This window comes from Nycticebus coucang, chromosome 9 (genome assembly GCF_027406575.1).
Source record: "Nycticebus coucang isolate mNycCou1 chromosome 9, mNycCou1.pri, whole genome shotgun sequence".
NCBI classification, from domain to species: Eukaryota; Metazoa; Chordata; class Mammalia; order Primates; family Lorisidae; genus Nycticebus; species Nycticebus coucang.
The window spans coordinates 19,626,127-19,640,639 of record NC_069788.1 but is presented as its reverse complement, the minus strand read 5'-3'; the positions used below and the strand labels follow the sequence as shown (position 1 = coordinate 19,640,639).

The following is a 14,513-nucleotide window of genomic DNA, read 5'->3' as shown; positions in this document are numbered from 1 at the left end:
TGGCTTCAAAGCTTCCAGGGACAGGCAGACTTTCTTCTTAGGCCTAATGTATCTGATGACTTTAAGGTGAAGCCAGTGGTCATTTGCCATTCTGAAAATCCCAGGGCTCTTAAGAATAATTCTAAATCTACTCTTCTGTACTCTTTAAATGAAACAAGAAGGTCGGGTGACAGCAATGTATTTATAGCATGGTTTACTGATTATTTTAAGCCCACTGTTGAGACCTACTGCTCAGCAAAAAGATTCCTTTCAAAATAATCACTCATCGATAATGCACCTGGTCATCCCAGAGCTTGATGGAGATGCACAGGAGATTAATAATTGTTTTTATGCCTGCTCATACAACATCCATTCTGCAGCCCACAGATCAAGGAGTAATATTGACTTTGAAGTCTTCTTTAAAAAATACATTTTGTAAGGCTATAACCTTCATAGACAAGTTATTGATGGATGTGGAAAAAGTAAATTGAAAATCTTCTGGAAAAAAATTAATCTTTCTAGATACCATTAAGAAACTTTGTGAACCATTGAAGGAACTCAAAATATCAATACTAACAGACATTTGGGAGAAGTTGATTCCCACTCTTATGAGTGACTTTTAGGGTTCAAGGCCTCAGATGGAGTGACTACAGATGGCAGTGAAAATAACAAGAGAACCTAGAAGCAGAAGTGGAGTCTGAAGATGTGACTGAATTGTTGCAATTTTATGATCAAACTTGAATGAATGAGTTGTTGTTTCTTATGGATGGGCAAAGAAATGGATTTCTAGAGAAGGAATCTGTTCCTGGTGCAAAGGCTTGAACCTTGTTGAGAGGACAACAAAGGGTTTACTTATCAACTACTAAGTAATACTCTACAGTGGCAGGGGTTAAGTGGATTGACTCCAATTTTGAAAAGTTCTACTGTGAAAAAAGGCTAACAGCATCAATTGTTACAGAGAAATATTGTGTTAAAAGAAGAGTCAATCAAGGTGTCAGATTACAATTGTTGTCTTATTTTAAGAAATTGTGATGCCACCTCAGCCTTCAGCAACCCCCACCTTGATTAGTCAGCAGTCATCAACATCAAGGCAAGACCTCCCACCAACAAAAAGATCATGATTTGCTGAAGGCTCAGATGACTTTTAGCTTTTTTTTTTGTTAGCAAAAATGTATTTTTAAATTAAGGTATGTACATAGTTTTTTTTAAGACATAATTCTATTACATACTTAATAGACTACAGCTATGGTTCCCAACTCCCAGGCTGCAGGTTGATACTGGTCTATTGCCTGTCATGAACCAAGCTGCATAGAAGGAATTGAGTGTCAGGTGAGGGAGAGAAGCCTCATCTGTGTTTATAGCTGCTCCCCATTGCTCACATCACTGCCTGAGCTCTGCCTCTTGTCAGATTAGTGGTGACATTTGATTCCCATAGGAGTGACAACTGTACTGTAAACTGTGGATGCAAGGCATCTGGGTTGTACGCGTCTTCTGAGAATCTGATGCCTGATGATCTGAGGTGGAGCTGGGGACATAAGCATAACTTTGGGTGTTATTGTCTCCCGTCACCCCCAGATGGGACTGTCAAGTTGCAAGAAAACAAGCTCAGGGCGCTCACTAATTCTACATTATGGTGAGTCATGTTATTATTTCATTATATTACAATGTGATAATAATAGAAATAAAGTGTACAATAAATGTAATGTGCTTGAACCATCCTGAAACCACCCTCCCCAACCTGGGTCTATGGAAAAATTATCTTTTGTGAAACCAGTCCTTGGTGCCAAAAAGGTTGGGGACCACTGGACTATAATATAGTATACAAATAAGTCTTGCAGGGTAGTAGAAAACCACAAAATTTGTATGACCTGCTTTATTGCAATATTTGCTTTATTGTGGTGGTCTGGAATTGCACTTGCAATGTATCTGAGACATGCCTGTATGATAGAAAGTACTTTATTTAATACATTTATATGGCATTTATTATGAACCAGGCATTATCCCATGTACATTAGAATATTAAACAGCATTCACCCTATTAGCTAAGTTGAATCCATTTAAAAACAACAAAATTGAGGCACTTATGGGTTAAGTAATGTGTTTAAGATCATACAGTTCATAAATGGAAACACTGAATTTTGAACTTGTAAGTTGTAGTTCCAGAATCTAAGGTCTTATCTGCTGTGCTATAGGTTTTTTTTTTTTTTTATTTGTCATGAAGGTATTATAAATTTCCCATCATTACCTTCTAATTAGTGGATCTACTTCTAAATAGGAGCAAAAAACTAATTCTTTACCTTAATTGAGACAGGAAAACTTTTCAATTTCCTTAACTTCTGAAGGTATCTTTGTCTCCACCACTAACTCAGTTCTCTTAAGATTGAGGACTTCCTTTATCCTATCTCCCTTAGTCATAATCTTTCCATCAGTTATACTTCGCATGTCCTCCTTCTCTCTGCCCAAACCTTCCCAGACTTCATTGTCTGTCCCTAGGACTGGATTCATGCATGAGTGCTAAGGAGGGCAAGGAGAGATGGAAGCGAGATCCACTGAGACTCCGCAACACCCTTTTCAGACCTTGCTTTTAGCAAGTCACAGGAAGGAGGGGGAGGCATATTAACACACTTGACGGTGTTGGTGCCACATTGGTGGCAGGTTTCTGGGAGGGTACCTGGAAGAGAATCACAGTGCTTGGTAGAATTTCATCAAGCAAATTTATTTAGAAGAGCAAATTTATTTGGAAACATCTATGATTGACCACCTTGGGACTTTGCATCCTGGATGTGGGGGATTTAGAGCTAAAGATGTTCACAAAGTTGTATTATTCTATTGACAAGACCTCACGCAGAGTCTGGTGAGGTCTTGTAAACATCAGGGCATGTCATAATGTTCTATAATTACCCCGTTTCCTTGAAAATAAGATTTTCAGGTGTGCTCTCAAAGATGCGTTAGGTCTTATTTTCAGGGGACGTCTTATCTTTCCTATAAGTAGGTCTTATTTTCGGGGAAACAGGGTACTTTTGTGTCTGTCTTTCTCTTTGGCCTCTGTTTCTCAGCATAGGGATGGATCTGACACTCCTTGTTTTGACCTCAGCACTAAGCACAGTTCCTGATGCATAGTGTATAAAAATGGTATGCTTGTATGTTGATCTGAATGAGGTCACTGAACTTGGGTCATTTGAGACCCAACATGCCAGTGGAACCATATCCTAGAGGAACCACTTTTATTTACCTGCTGCCTGCCCTATCTAGAGTCCAATGACAATTCTATCTTCTCTTGCTGTAAAGGCTAGCTAGTTTTATTTAGCATATCCACTCAATATGAAGTGGAGAGAATAGTCAATGCTACCGTACTCTGACCACAAGTAGCTGTCTATGACTTTGGGAAAGTTATGGAGATCTCTGTGTGTTTCTGATATGCAAAGGGATTTATACAGTTCCATTCACCTACAAAAGCCTACTCTACTCTATACCTACTCTATTCCAGGTTGTCCAGTGCGCATTTATCTTGTATGAGAAATAGTGTGCAGGGAAATCAAAGATCTGTGCTGCTATTCTCCTATCCCTGTTTGATCTACAACCATGTCTAATGTGTAAAACTAGTTTATTACCATTTGGTCCTGAGAAAAGATGTGGAGGTTATAATCTAATCTAATAATATACATTCTTATATATACAAGATGAGTACACTTTAAAATATGCCACACTTTAAAATACACTTTAAAAATATGCCACAATGGGGTATTTCATTTGAAAACATAAAATTAATTCAGTTTCCTTTGGAAAGAAAATGGAGACACAGTTGTGACCTAGACATTGTATAAAAAGCAGGTTAGAAGCATGACCTAGACATTGTATAAAAAGCAGGTTGGATACCTTAGGGAAAATAATCTCTTTTTATATGTTTAGTTGTTTTATTTACATGTTTTTGCTTATTTTCTCATTGAATCCAAATTCCCTAAATATCTATGTTAAGAATATGCTTTGACTTGCACATTATTTCAAGTAAGAATAAACTAATACATTAAAAATCGCATAGGTTTTGCACTGACGCAGATGAATAACAGATCTCTTTTGGGTGGTATCTCAGCTGAAATTTGATTTTGGGAACATTTTTGGTTTTCCCATGATGACATGTAGCACGTGGTAGAAAAACAGCCTCTTAAAAATAGAATCTATGTGTGTTATCTTATTTGGAAAAAAGGTCTTCGCAAATGTGATTAGAAATTAAGGATTTTGAGGGGAGGTGATCATCCTGGGTTATCTAGGTGTGTCGTAAATATCATCACAAGTGTTTTTGTAAGAGAGAGATAGAAGGGGAGAAAGTGATTAGAGATTATAAAGAAGAGAAGGTGTTGTGAAGGCAAAGACTGGAAAGATGCACCCATCAGCCAGGAATACCAGGGAATGCCAGCAGCTACTGGATGCCAGAAAAGTGGAACGGATTCTCCTCAGAGCTGTCAGGGAGTGCGGCTGCCCACACAACACCTTGATTTCACACTTCTGAGATAATAACTTTCTGTTGCTTTAAGCCACCAAGTCTGTGGTGATTTCTTAAAACTGCAAGAAAAAGACAGAGACAGAGCAGATTGCCTTTCTTTCCTTTTTAAAAGAAACAGTTAAAAATGAGAGGCAAAAGTTGGAATACTCACAGCATTCAATAGTTAAAATCGAATTCAGAGATGAATGAGATTAGAGTGTGTATGTATTGGATTGTAAATGGACACCCCATTAAGATACACAGATAATCTAAATGATGTGGGTTTACCTTCTATCTTTGCTGCAGAGAGGCTGTGAGATAGATCAGAAGGGAACCGTGTCTGTCCTCTCACATTTCCACAGAGTAATCTAACTTGAGAGAAAACACTGATACAATCAACATAAATCTATTGCCAACATATAAAATCTAGTATCTGCATTTACTGTAATTCAAATAGGGAGAAAGAAGCATTCTAACAGACCTCTGTAAAGTACAAAGGAGATCATGTTGACTGTTTCTCCAGACACTAAAGGCTTATGGGGCAAATACAGTCATGGTGGTAACCAGAAAAGAAATTGTCAAAATTATTCAACCATTTCCATTTCTCTACCATACGATATTTTGGAGTCTAAAACATCTTCCCTTAAATGTTTTCATTGGTTCTTTGTGGGAGGGATTATGTTTGCTATTGGTGATAAAAATCAACATTGATATTCCAGGGTTTTACCCATTGCAGACATTTTATTGCTAGGTAATCAATATAGCAAAATTTCCCATCGTGGGTTACTTTAACTTGGAATCATCTGATAGTGCTAGTGTCCTAATTTTGGAGAGAATAATACAAATGTTAAAATCATAAATTATTTATGCCAAGAAAATCTAGAATTCCTTGAAGCAATAGTTTTGTTAAAGGCCACTTCCTCATTGTTTAACAGCTCTGCCATCATTTTTACAAAAGCCGTTCCTCCTTTGACCCCATCATCATTATTCTTTATTGAGCATTTTTTAAAGCCAGGTGCTAGGATCAACACCACACATAGGTCATCTCAAGGCTGTGGTTCTACCTAGGGGTTTCTCTCCCCGGAGAACATTTGGTAACGTCTGGAGACATGATTGTCACAACAGGGCACGAGGATGCTGCTGACAATTTCTATTACCAAAGGCAATAAGTGTATAGAAGTAGTTTGGATGATTTTGTAATTTTTAAAATTTGTCCTCACTTTTTACGTGTTTTCATCAAAATAAAAGGTGGGCATACCATACAACATTTTGTGTCTAAAATGGCCTCAGTCCTTGGGTATCAAGAAGCTACTTAAGGGAGATACTTCTTCTAACCTGTTTTTATTGTGGTAAAATATATATTTCATAAATTTACTATTTTAACAACTTTTAAATGTAGAATTGAATGGCATCAAGTATTTTTACAATGCCATTTTACATCATCTGTTTACAAAACTTTTCATCACTTTAAAAATAAACTATCGACCTCCGGAAGAGCTGTGCCGCAACACGTGATTAGTGCCCGCTGGACTTCCATAAGAGCTGTGCTGTGAACCATAATGGGTGCCACAACGGCCTGCTCATCTGGCCAGGGACTCTGGTAGCCGTGTGCCCTCTGGAGCCCTCCCTGCCTCTGCCTGGAGCCTGTCTCCTGGAGAGATTCTGCTGGAGCCTTGGGCTCTCTGCCAAAGTCAATGGGTGCCAGGCACTCCCACAACCATGTGCACCAACCCCCACCCTGTTGCTGGATCCAGGTGTGCCATCCTCCGGAGCTGCTCCCACAATAAGAACTCCCTAGCTGGGGAAGCCCTAGAGGAGCTACACAGGGTCACTCCCTACAAAGATACAGCAACAATAGAGTGATCCTGCTGGGGTCTAATCTTGCAGAGAAACCTCCCCAACTCTGAGGACAGCCAGAGGCAATGGTGAAAAACAATCATGAGGTGAAATCAATGGAAATACTCTGGAAATATGAATAATCAGAGTAGATCAATTCCCCCAAGGATCAATGGGGCAGACACAGCACATGATCCCATGCACAAATAGCTGAGAGGTCAGAAATCGAATTCAGAATCTGGATAGCAAATAAGATCGAAATAGAATTCCAAGCAGTAACCCAAAAGATGTCTCAAGAATTCAATGAATCCAAAGACCAAATGACCAAAGATTTTGACATATTGAGACAAGAAGTTGCAGCCCTCAAAGATCTGAGAAACACAGTAGAATCCCTCAGTAACAGAATGGAGCAAGCAGAAGAAAAGATTTCTGACATTGAAGACAAAGCTTTTGAACGCTCCCAAACTCTCAAAGAGGAAGAGAAATGGAGGGCAAAAACAGATCACTCTCTCAGAGAGCTCTGGTATAATCTGAAGAAAATCAATATTCGTCTTATATGAATCCCCAAAAGTGACGAAGTGGCTTCAAAAGGCACAGAGTCTCTTCTCCATAAGATTATAAAGGAGAACTTTTCAGACATGCCAAGAGATTCTGAAATTCAGATAGCAGACAGTTTCAGAACTCCAGCACGACTCAACTAGAATAAGACATCCCCCAGACACATCATAATCAATTTCACTAAAGTTAATATGAAAGAAAAAATTCTGAAAACAGCCAGATGAAAGAAAACCATTACCTACAAGGGGAAGAATATTAGAATAACTGCAGATCTCTATGCTGAAACCTTTCAAGCTAGAAGAGGATGGTCATCGACTTTTAATCTGTAAGAACAAAAGAACTTTCAACCCAGGATCCTGTACCCAGCTAAACTGAGTTTCATTTATAATGGAGAAATGAAATTCTTTAATGACATTCACATGTTGAAGAAATTTGCCATAACTAAACCAGGTCTCCAGGATATTCTCAGACCTATCCTTCATAAAGACCAGTGTAATCCTCCACCACAAAAGTAAACTGATCCAGAAAATTTGGTCAAATTCCAATTTCCACAGTTGCAAAAGGATTAAAAATGTCCACCGGACTCTAGAAAGGCTTATCAATATTCTCAATTAATGTGAATGGTTTAAATTGTCCTCTAAAGAGGCACAGGTTGGCTGATTGGATAAAAAAACTCAAGCCAGATATCTATTGTATACAAGAATCTCACCTTACATTAAAAGACAAATATAGACTCAAGGTGAAGGGATGGTCATCTATACTCCAGGTAAATGGAATGCAGAAAAAATCAGGTGCTGCAATCCCATTCACAATGCAATAGGCTTTAAACCAACCAAAATAAGGAAGGATACGGATGGACACTTCATATTTGTTAAAGGTAATACTCAATATGATGAGATTTCAATTATTAATATTTATGCACCAGAACACACCTCAATTTATAAGAGAAACTCTAACAGACATGAGCAACTTGATTTCCTCCAGTTCCATAGTAGATGGAGATTTTAACACCCCTTTAGCAATGCCGGATAGATCCTCCAAAAAGAAGCTAAGCAAAGAAATTTTAGATTTAAACTTAGCCATTCAACATCTGGACTTAACAGACATCTGCAGAACATTTCATCCCAACAAAACTGAATACACATTCTTCTCATCAGCCCATGAAACATACTCCAAAACTGACCACATCTTAGGCTACAAATCTAAACTCAGCAAATTTAAAAAAATAGAAAGCATTCCTGGCATCTTCTCAGACCATCATAGAATAAAAGTTGAACTCAATAATAACAGGAATCTGCATACCCGTACAAAAACATGGAAGCTAAATAACCTTATGCTGAATGATAGATGGGTTATAGACGAGATTAAGAAAGAAATCACGAAATTTTTGGAACAAAACAACAATGAAGACACTAACTAGCAGAACTTCTGGGTCACTGCAAAGGCAGTCCTAAGAGGGAAATTTATAGCACTGCAAGCTTTCCTCAAGAAAATGGAAAGAGAGCAAGTTAATAACTTAATGGGACATCTTAAGCAACTGGAGAAGGAAGAACATTCCAATCCCAAACTCAGCAGAAGAAAAGAAATAACCAAAATCAGAGCAGAATTAAACAAAAATGAAAACAAAAGAATTATACAACAGATCAATAAATCTAAAAGTTGTTTTTTTTTTAAAGATCAATAAAATAGATAAACCTTTGGCCAATATAACCAGGAAAAAAAAGAGTAAAATCTCTAATTTCATCAATCAGAAATGGTAAAGATGAAATAACAACAGACCCCTCAGAAATTCAAAAAATCCTTAATGAATATTACTAGAAACTTTACTCTCAGAAATGTGAAAATCTGAAAGAAATTGACCAATACTTGGAAGTATGCCACCTACCAAGACTTTGCCAGAACGAAGTGGAAATGTTGAATAGGCCTATATCAAGTTCTGAAATAGCATCGACTATACAAAATCTCCCTATAAAGAAAAGCCCAGGAAAAAAAAAAAAAAAGAAAAGCTCAGGAGCAGATGGGTTTACATCAGCATTCTACCAAACTTTTAAAGAAGAACTAGTACCTATATTACTAAACCTCTTCCAAAATACAATAAAAGAAGGAATACTACCCAACACATTCCACGAAGCAAACATCACCTTGATCCCTAACCCAGGGAAAGACCCAATAAGGAAAGAATATTATAGACCAATATCAATGAATATTGATGCAAAAATATTCAATAAGATCCTAACAAACAGAATGCAACAGCAGATCAAAAAAATTATACACCATGACCAACTGGGATTTATCCCAGTGTCTCAAGGCAATATACGTAAATGTATAAATGTAATTCAGCGCATAAAAAAAGTAAAAAATAAAGACCACATGATTCTCTCAATTGATTCAGAAAAAGCTTTTGATAATATCCAGCATCCCTTCATGATCAGAACACTTAAGAAAATTGGTATAGAAGGGACATTTCTTAAACTGATAGAGGCCATCTACAGCAAACCCACAGCCAATATCATATTGAATGGAGTTAAATTGAAATCATTTCCACTTAGATCAGGAACCAGGCAAGATTGCCCATTGTCTCCATTGCTCTTTAACATTGTAGTGGAAGTTTTAGCCATTGCAATTAGGGAATAAAATGCGATCAAGGTTATCCACATAGGGTCAGAACAGATGAAACTTTCTCTGTTCGCAGATTATATGATCGTATATCTGGAAAACACTAGGGATTTTACTACAAAACTTTTAGAAGTGATCAAGGAATACAGCAATGTCTCAGGCTACAAAATCAACACCCACCCATGAATCTGTAGCCTTTATATATACCAACAATAACCAAGCTGAAAAAACAATCAAGGACTCTATTCCTTTCACAGTAGTGCCAAAGAAGATGAAATATTTGGGAATTTATCTAACAAAGGATGTGAAAGATCTCTATAAAGAGAAGTATGAAACTTTAAGAAAAGAAATAGCTGAAGATGTTAAATGGAAAAACATACAATGCTCATGGCTGGGAAGAATCAACATTGTTAAAATGTCTATACTACCAAAAGCAATATATAATTTTAATGCAATTCCTATTAAAGCTCCATTGTCATATGTTAAACATCTTGAAAAAATAATACTTCATTTTATATGGAATCATAAAAAACCTCGAATAGCCAAAACATCACTTAGAAATAAAAACAAAGCAGGAGGAATCATGCTACCAGACCTGAGACTGTACTATAAATCGATAGTGATCAAAACAGCATGGTACTGGCACAAAAGCAGAGAAGTAGATGTCTGGAACAGAATAGAGAACCAAGAGATGAATCCAGCTACTTACCATTATTTGATCTTTGACAAGCCAATTAAAAACATTCAGTGGGGGAAAAGATTCCCTATTTAACAAATGGTGCTGGATGAACTGGCTGGCAACCTGTAGAAGATTGAAACTGGACCCACACCTTTCACCATTAACTAAGATAGACTCTCACTGGATAAAATATTTAAATTTAAGACATGAAAGTATAAAAATACTTGAAGAAAGTGCAGGGAAAACTCTTGAAGGAATTGGCCTGGGTGAATATTCTATGAGGAGGACTCCCCAGGCAATTGAAGCAGTATCAAAAATACATTACTAGAACCTGATCAAACTAAAAAGTTTCTGCATAGCCAAGAACATAGTAAGTAAAGCAAGCAGACAGCCCTCAGAATGGTAGAAAATATTTGCAGATTATACCTCTGATAAAGGTCTAATAACCAGAATCCACAGAGAACTCAAATGTATTAGCAAGAAAAGAACAAGTGATCCCATCTCAGAGTGGGCAAAGGACTTGAAGAGAAACTTCTCTAAAGAAGACAGATGCATGGTCTACAAACACATGAAAAAAAGCTCATCATTCTTAATCATCAGAGAAATGCAAATCAAAACTACTTTGAGATATCACCTAACCCCAGTAAGAGTAGCCCACATAACAAAATCCCAAAACCAGAGATGTTGTTGTGGATGCGGAAGAAAGGGCACACTTCTATACTGCGGGTGGGAATGCTCATTAATACATTCCTTTTGAAGGATGTCTGGAGAATACTTAGAGATTTAAAAATAGACCTGCCATTCTATCCTATAATTCCTTTACTAGGTTTATACTCAGAAGACCAAAAATCACAATATAACAAAGACATCTGTACCAGAATGTTTATTGCAGCCCAATTCATAATTGCTAAGTCATGGAAGAAGCCCAAGTGCCCATCGACCCACGAATGGACTAGCAAATTGTGGTACATGTATACCATGGAATATTGTGCAGCCTTAAAGAAAGATGGAGACTTTACCTCTTTCATGTTTACATGGATGGAGCTGGAACATATTCTTCTTAGTAAAGTATCTCAGGAACGGAAGAAAAAGTATCCAATGTTCGGCCCTACTATGAAGCTAAGTTATAGCTTTCTCATGAAGGCTATAACCCAACTATGGCACAAGACTATGGGGAAAGGGCCAAGGGAGGGGAAGGGAGGGGGGAGGTTAACGTGGAGGGAGGATAATGGGTGGGGCCATACCTACGGTGCATCTTAGAAGGGGTTCAGGCAAAACCTACTAAATGCAGAATACAAATGTCTACATACAATAACTAAGAAAATGCCATGAAGGGGACGTTGAACAGTTTGATGAGAATATTTCAGATTGTATATGAAACCAGCACATTATACCCCTTGATTGCACTAATGTACACAGCTATGATTTAACAATAAAAAAATAAAAAATAAAAATAAATATAAACTATCACTTGTGAAAGTTGATTATATGAATTGGAACATTCTTATTATAACCAACAAAAACAGAGTTGAGAAGCCAGGTGGGGAGAGCACCCCGAGAGTGTTAACACTACTCCAGGAATGTGGTTCTGAGCCGGGTGCTGAAATTGCTTGCTATTACCTGAAAGCAGGTTCACTAGCTACTGTAACAATCTTCTGCTTCTCTAAGAATAGTTTTACCCACTGACATTCTTGCTGTGCAGAACTTCCAGCCCTTCAAAACTTCACTAGTGCTGATGTACTTTCTTGAAGAACAACACATAAGATTTGTTTTTATAAAACCTCTGACCTGGTTTCTCTGTTTCTCTTTGTTCTTCAGACATATCAAGGACCACCCAGTCTGTATGCACACCCTCAGTTGAAATTCTTGCTTCCTAAATGAAACATTTTGAATTTAGAGATTTGTCTCTATATTTTATTTGACTTCACTAAACCCGTAGCACAGTGGTTATAGCACCAGCCACATAGATCGAGGGTGGCAGATTTGAACCCGGCCCAGGCCAGTTAAACAATAATGACAACTACCACAAAAAATAGCCGGGTGTTGTGGCAGATGCCTGTAGTCCCAGCTACTTGGGAGGCTGAGGCAAGAGAATCGCTTAAGCCCAAGAGTTTGATGTTACTATGAGCTGTGACACCATGGCACTCTACTGAGGGTGACATAGTGAGACTCTGTCTCAGAAACAAAAAAGAGAAATAACTCGTCATTCTGGCCTCTTCAGCCCATGAGTAATGTCTATTCTGCCTTCTGTCGCTATGAATTTGTTCATTACATGTATTTCACATACATGGAATCATGTAATACCCTTTGGGGTCTGGATAATTTTGCTTAGCATAAAGTTTTCAAGATTTATCCATGTTTTAGCATGTATCACAACTTCACTCCTTCTTACGTCTAAAAACATTCTACTGTATGCATATACCATAATTTATTTATCTATTTATCTATTGGTGGACCTTGTCCAACTTTGGGCTGTGGAGAATAATCTGCTATAAACATTGGAATACTAGTATCTGTTTAAGTCCCTTTTCTTCAGTTCTTTCAAGTGTACATATAGGAGAGGAAATGCTGGGCCATATGGTAACTGTGTTTAACTTTTTCAGTAACCATCAAACTGTTTCCTATGACCTCTGTACCATTTCGCATTCTTACCAGCGATGTACGAGGGTCCCAATGTCTCTAGAGATTTACCATTTATTATTCTTCATCTTTCTCAGAAAAATTATGGCCATTTTAGCAGGTGTCAAGTGATATCTCCTGTAGTTTTTGACTGCACTTCCCTAATGATAAATGATTTTGAACATTTCTTCAAGTGCTTATCCATTAAAGGAACAAACTGACTTTCTGTATTTACAGCATTTCTGACATCATATGTGTGGGTTTCTACACCAAGGAAATTTCCGATTCTCTCTGGACCACAACTGGGTGTCCTACAATTTAACTCATTTCTGACACTAACTATTAAGGGCTCTGTCCTGAAAGACTGCCCCTCACTTCAGATGTCAATCATAAGTATGGTAGTGGGTCTCCTCTAGCTTACCTACACTTCTGCTTGACTTGACTACAAGTCGGCATTCCCATATCCCCCTCCTTGGTTTTAATAATCTGCTCATATGGCTCAAGGAATAGAAGAAAATGCTTTACTCACTATTACTGGTTTGTTATAAAGGATACAACTCAGGAACAGCCAAATGAAAGAGATGTATATAGGACAAGGTATGGTGAGGGCTGCAGAGCTTCCAAACTCTCTGTAGGCATGCCACCCTCCCAGCAGCTCAATTTGTTCACCAACCCAGAAGCTCTCTGAACTCTGTTGTTAAGGGAATTTTAGAGAGGTTCCATTGTATAGTCATGATGGATTAAATTGATGGCCGCTGGTTAAGCCTTAGCCCCTCTGTCCTTTCTGGAGGAGATTTCAAGAGTCTTAGGAGCTCTTGTGGCAGGAAGCACAGGCTAAGACCAAATACACATTATAACAAAAGATGCCATCACCCCTATCGCTCAGGAGGTTACAAAATGTTTAGGAACTCTATGCCAGGAATTGGGGACAGAAACCAAATTTATGTATCTTATTATGTCAAGGCTACCTATATGTCTTCTTTGCAGAAATGACTAGTCAGGTCTTTCTCCCATTTTTTAATTGGTTTGTTTGTCTTATGGCTGTCTCTACTACTCATACAGTGAGTCAAAACATTCCTCAAATACATTTTCACTGACTCATCACAAGTCTGCTTTCTTCAGAGAAGACAGGATCCTTTCACTCTAATAGGCACAAAGCTATTAAATGTGATTTCCTGCTGAATTCTGGAAAGACATGTTATTTTACTTTCTTAAGAGGATTAAGATGAAAGTGAAAGGTATCAAGGATTCTGAAAGATTTTAGGTAAATTGCTCCAGGGATGATTTTATTTTTGAATGTGAGAAAGAATATTAATAAATAAATTTTAAGCAAGCAATGACAACTATAATAATGAGGTTAATTGCTGTCTAAAGTAGGTCAGGCACTCTGCGGCAGATTTTTAAACAAATTATATAAACATAGACATAACAACCTTCAAGGATTGTCAAAATTTCTGGTCTATTTTAAATTTATTTAAAATATTTAATAGGTTAATTTAATTATGTTCGGTTAGGAATGGTTGACAAGAAAATAAACTTAATCATCAGAAAAATTAGAAATAACTCAGTTTTCTAGAATCCTCCCCCAAATTAGTCATGTTGACAATATTTTATATATGTATTAATACATGTAATAGTTATAATGTAATTTGGACACAATGAGATTAGAGTATGTATGTATTGAATTGTGAGTGGGCTTTCCACTGGGAAGATGTACATATAATCTAAATAACTTGGCTTTAACAA

General features: G+C 37.4%; 1 protein-coding gene across 1 annotated transcript in view; it reads right to left on the bottom strand.

Moving 5' to 3' along the window:
• The window catches only part of EYS (eyes shut homolog), a 1,685,250-nt gene that overhangs the window by 263,635 nt on the left and 1,407,102 nt on the right, over positions 1 to 14,513 (bottom strand). The window lies entirely within an intron of this gene.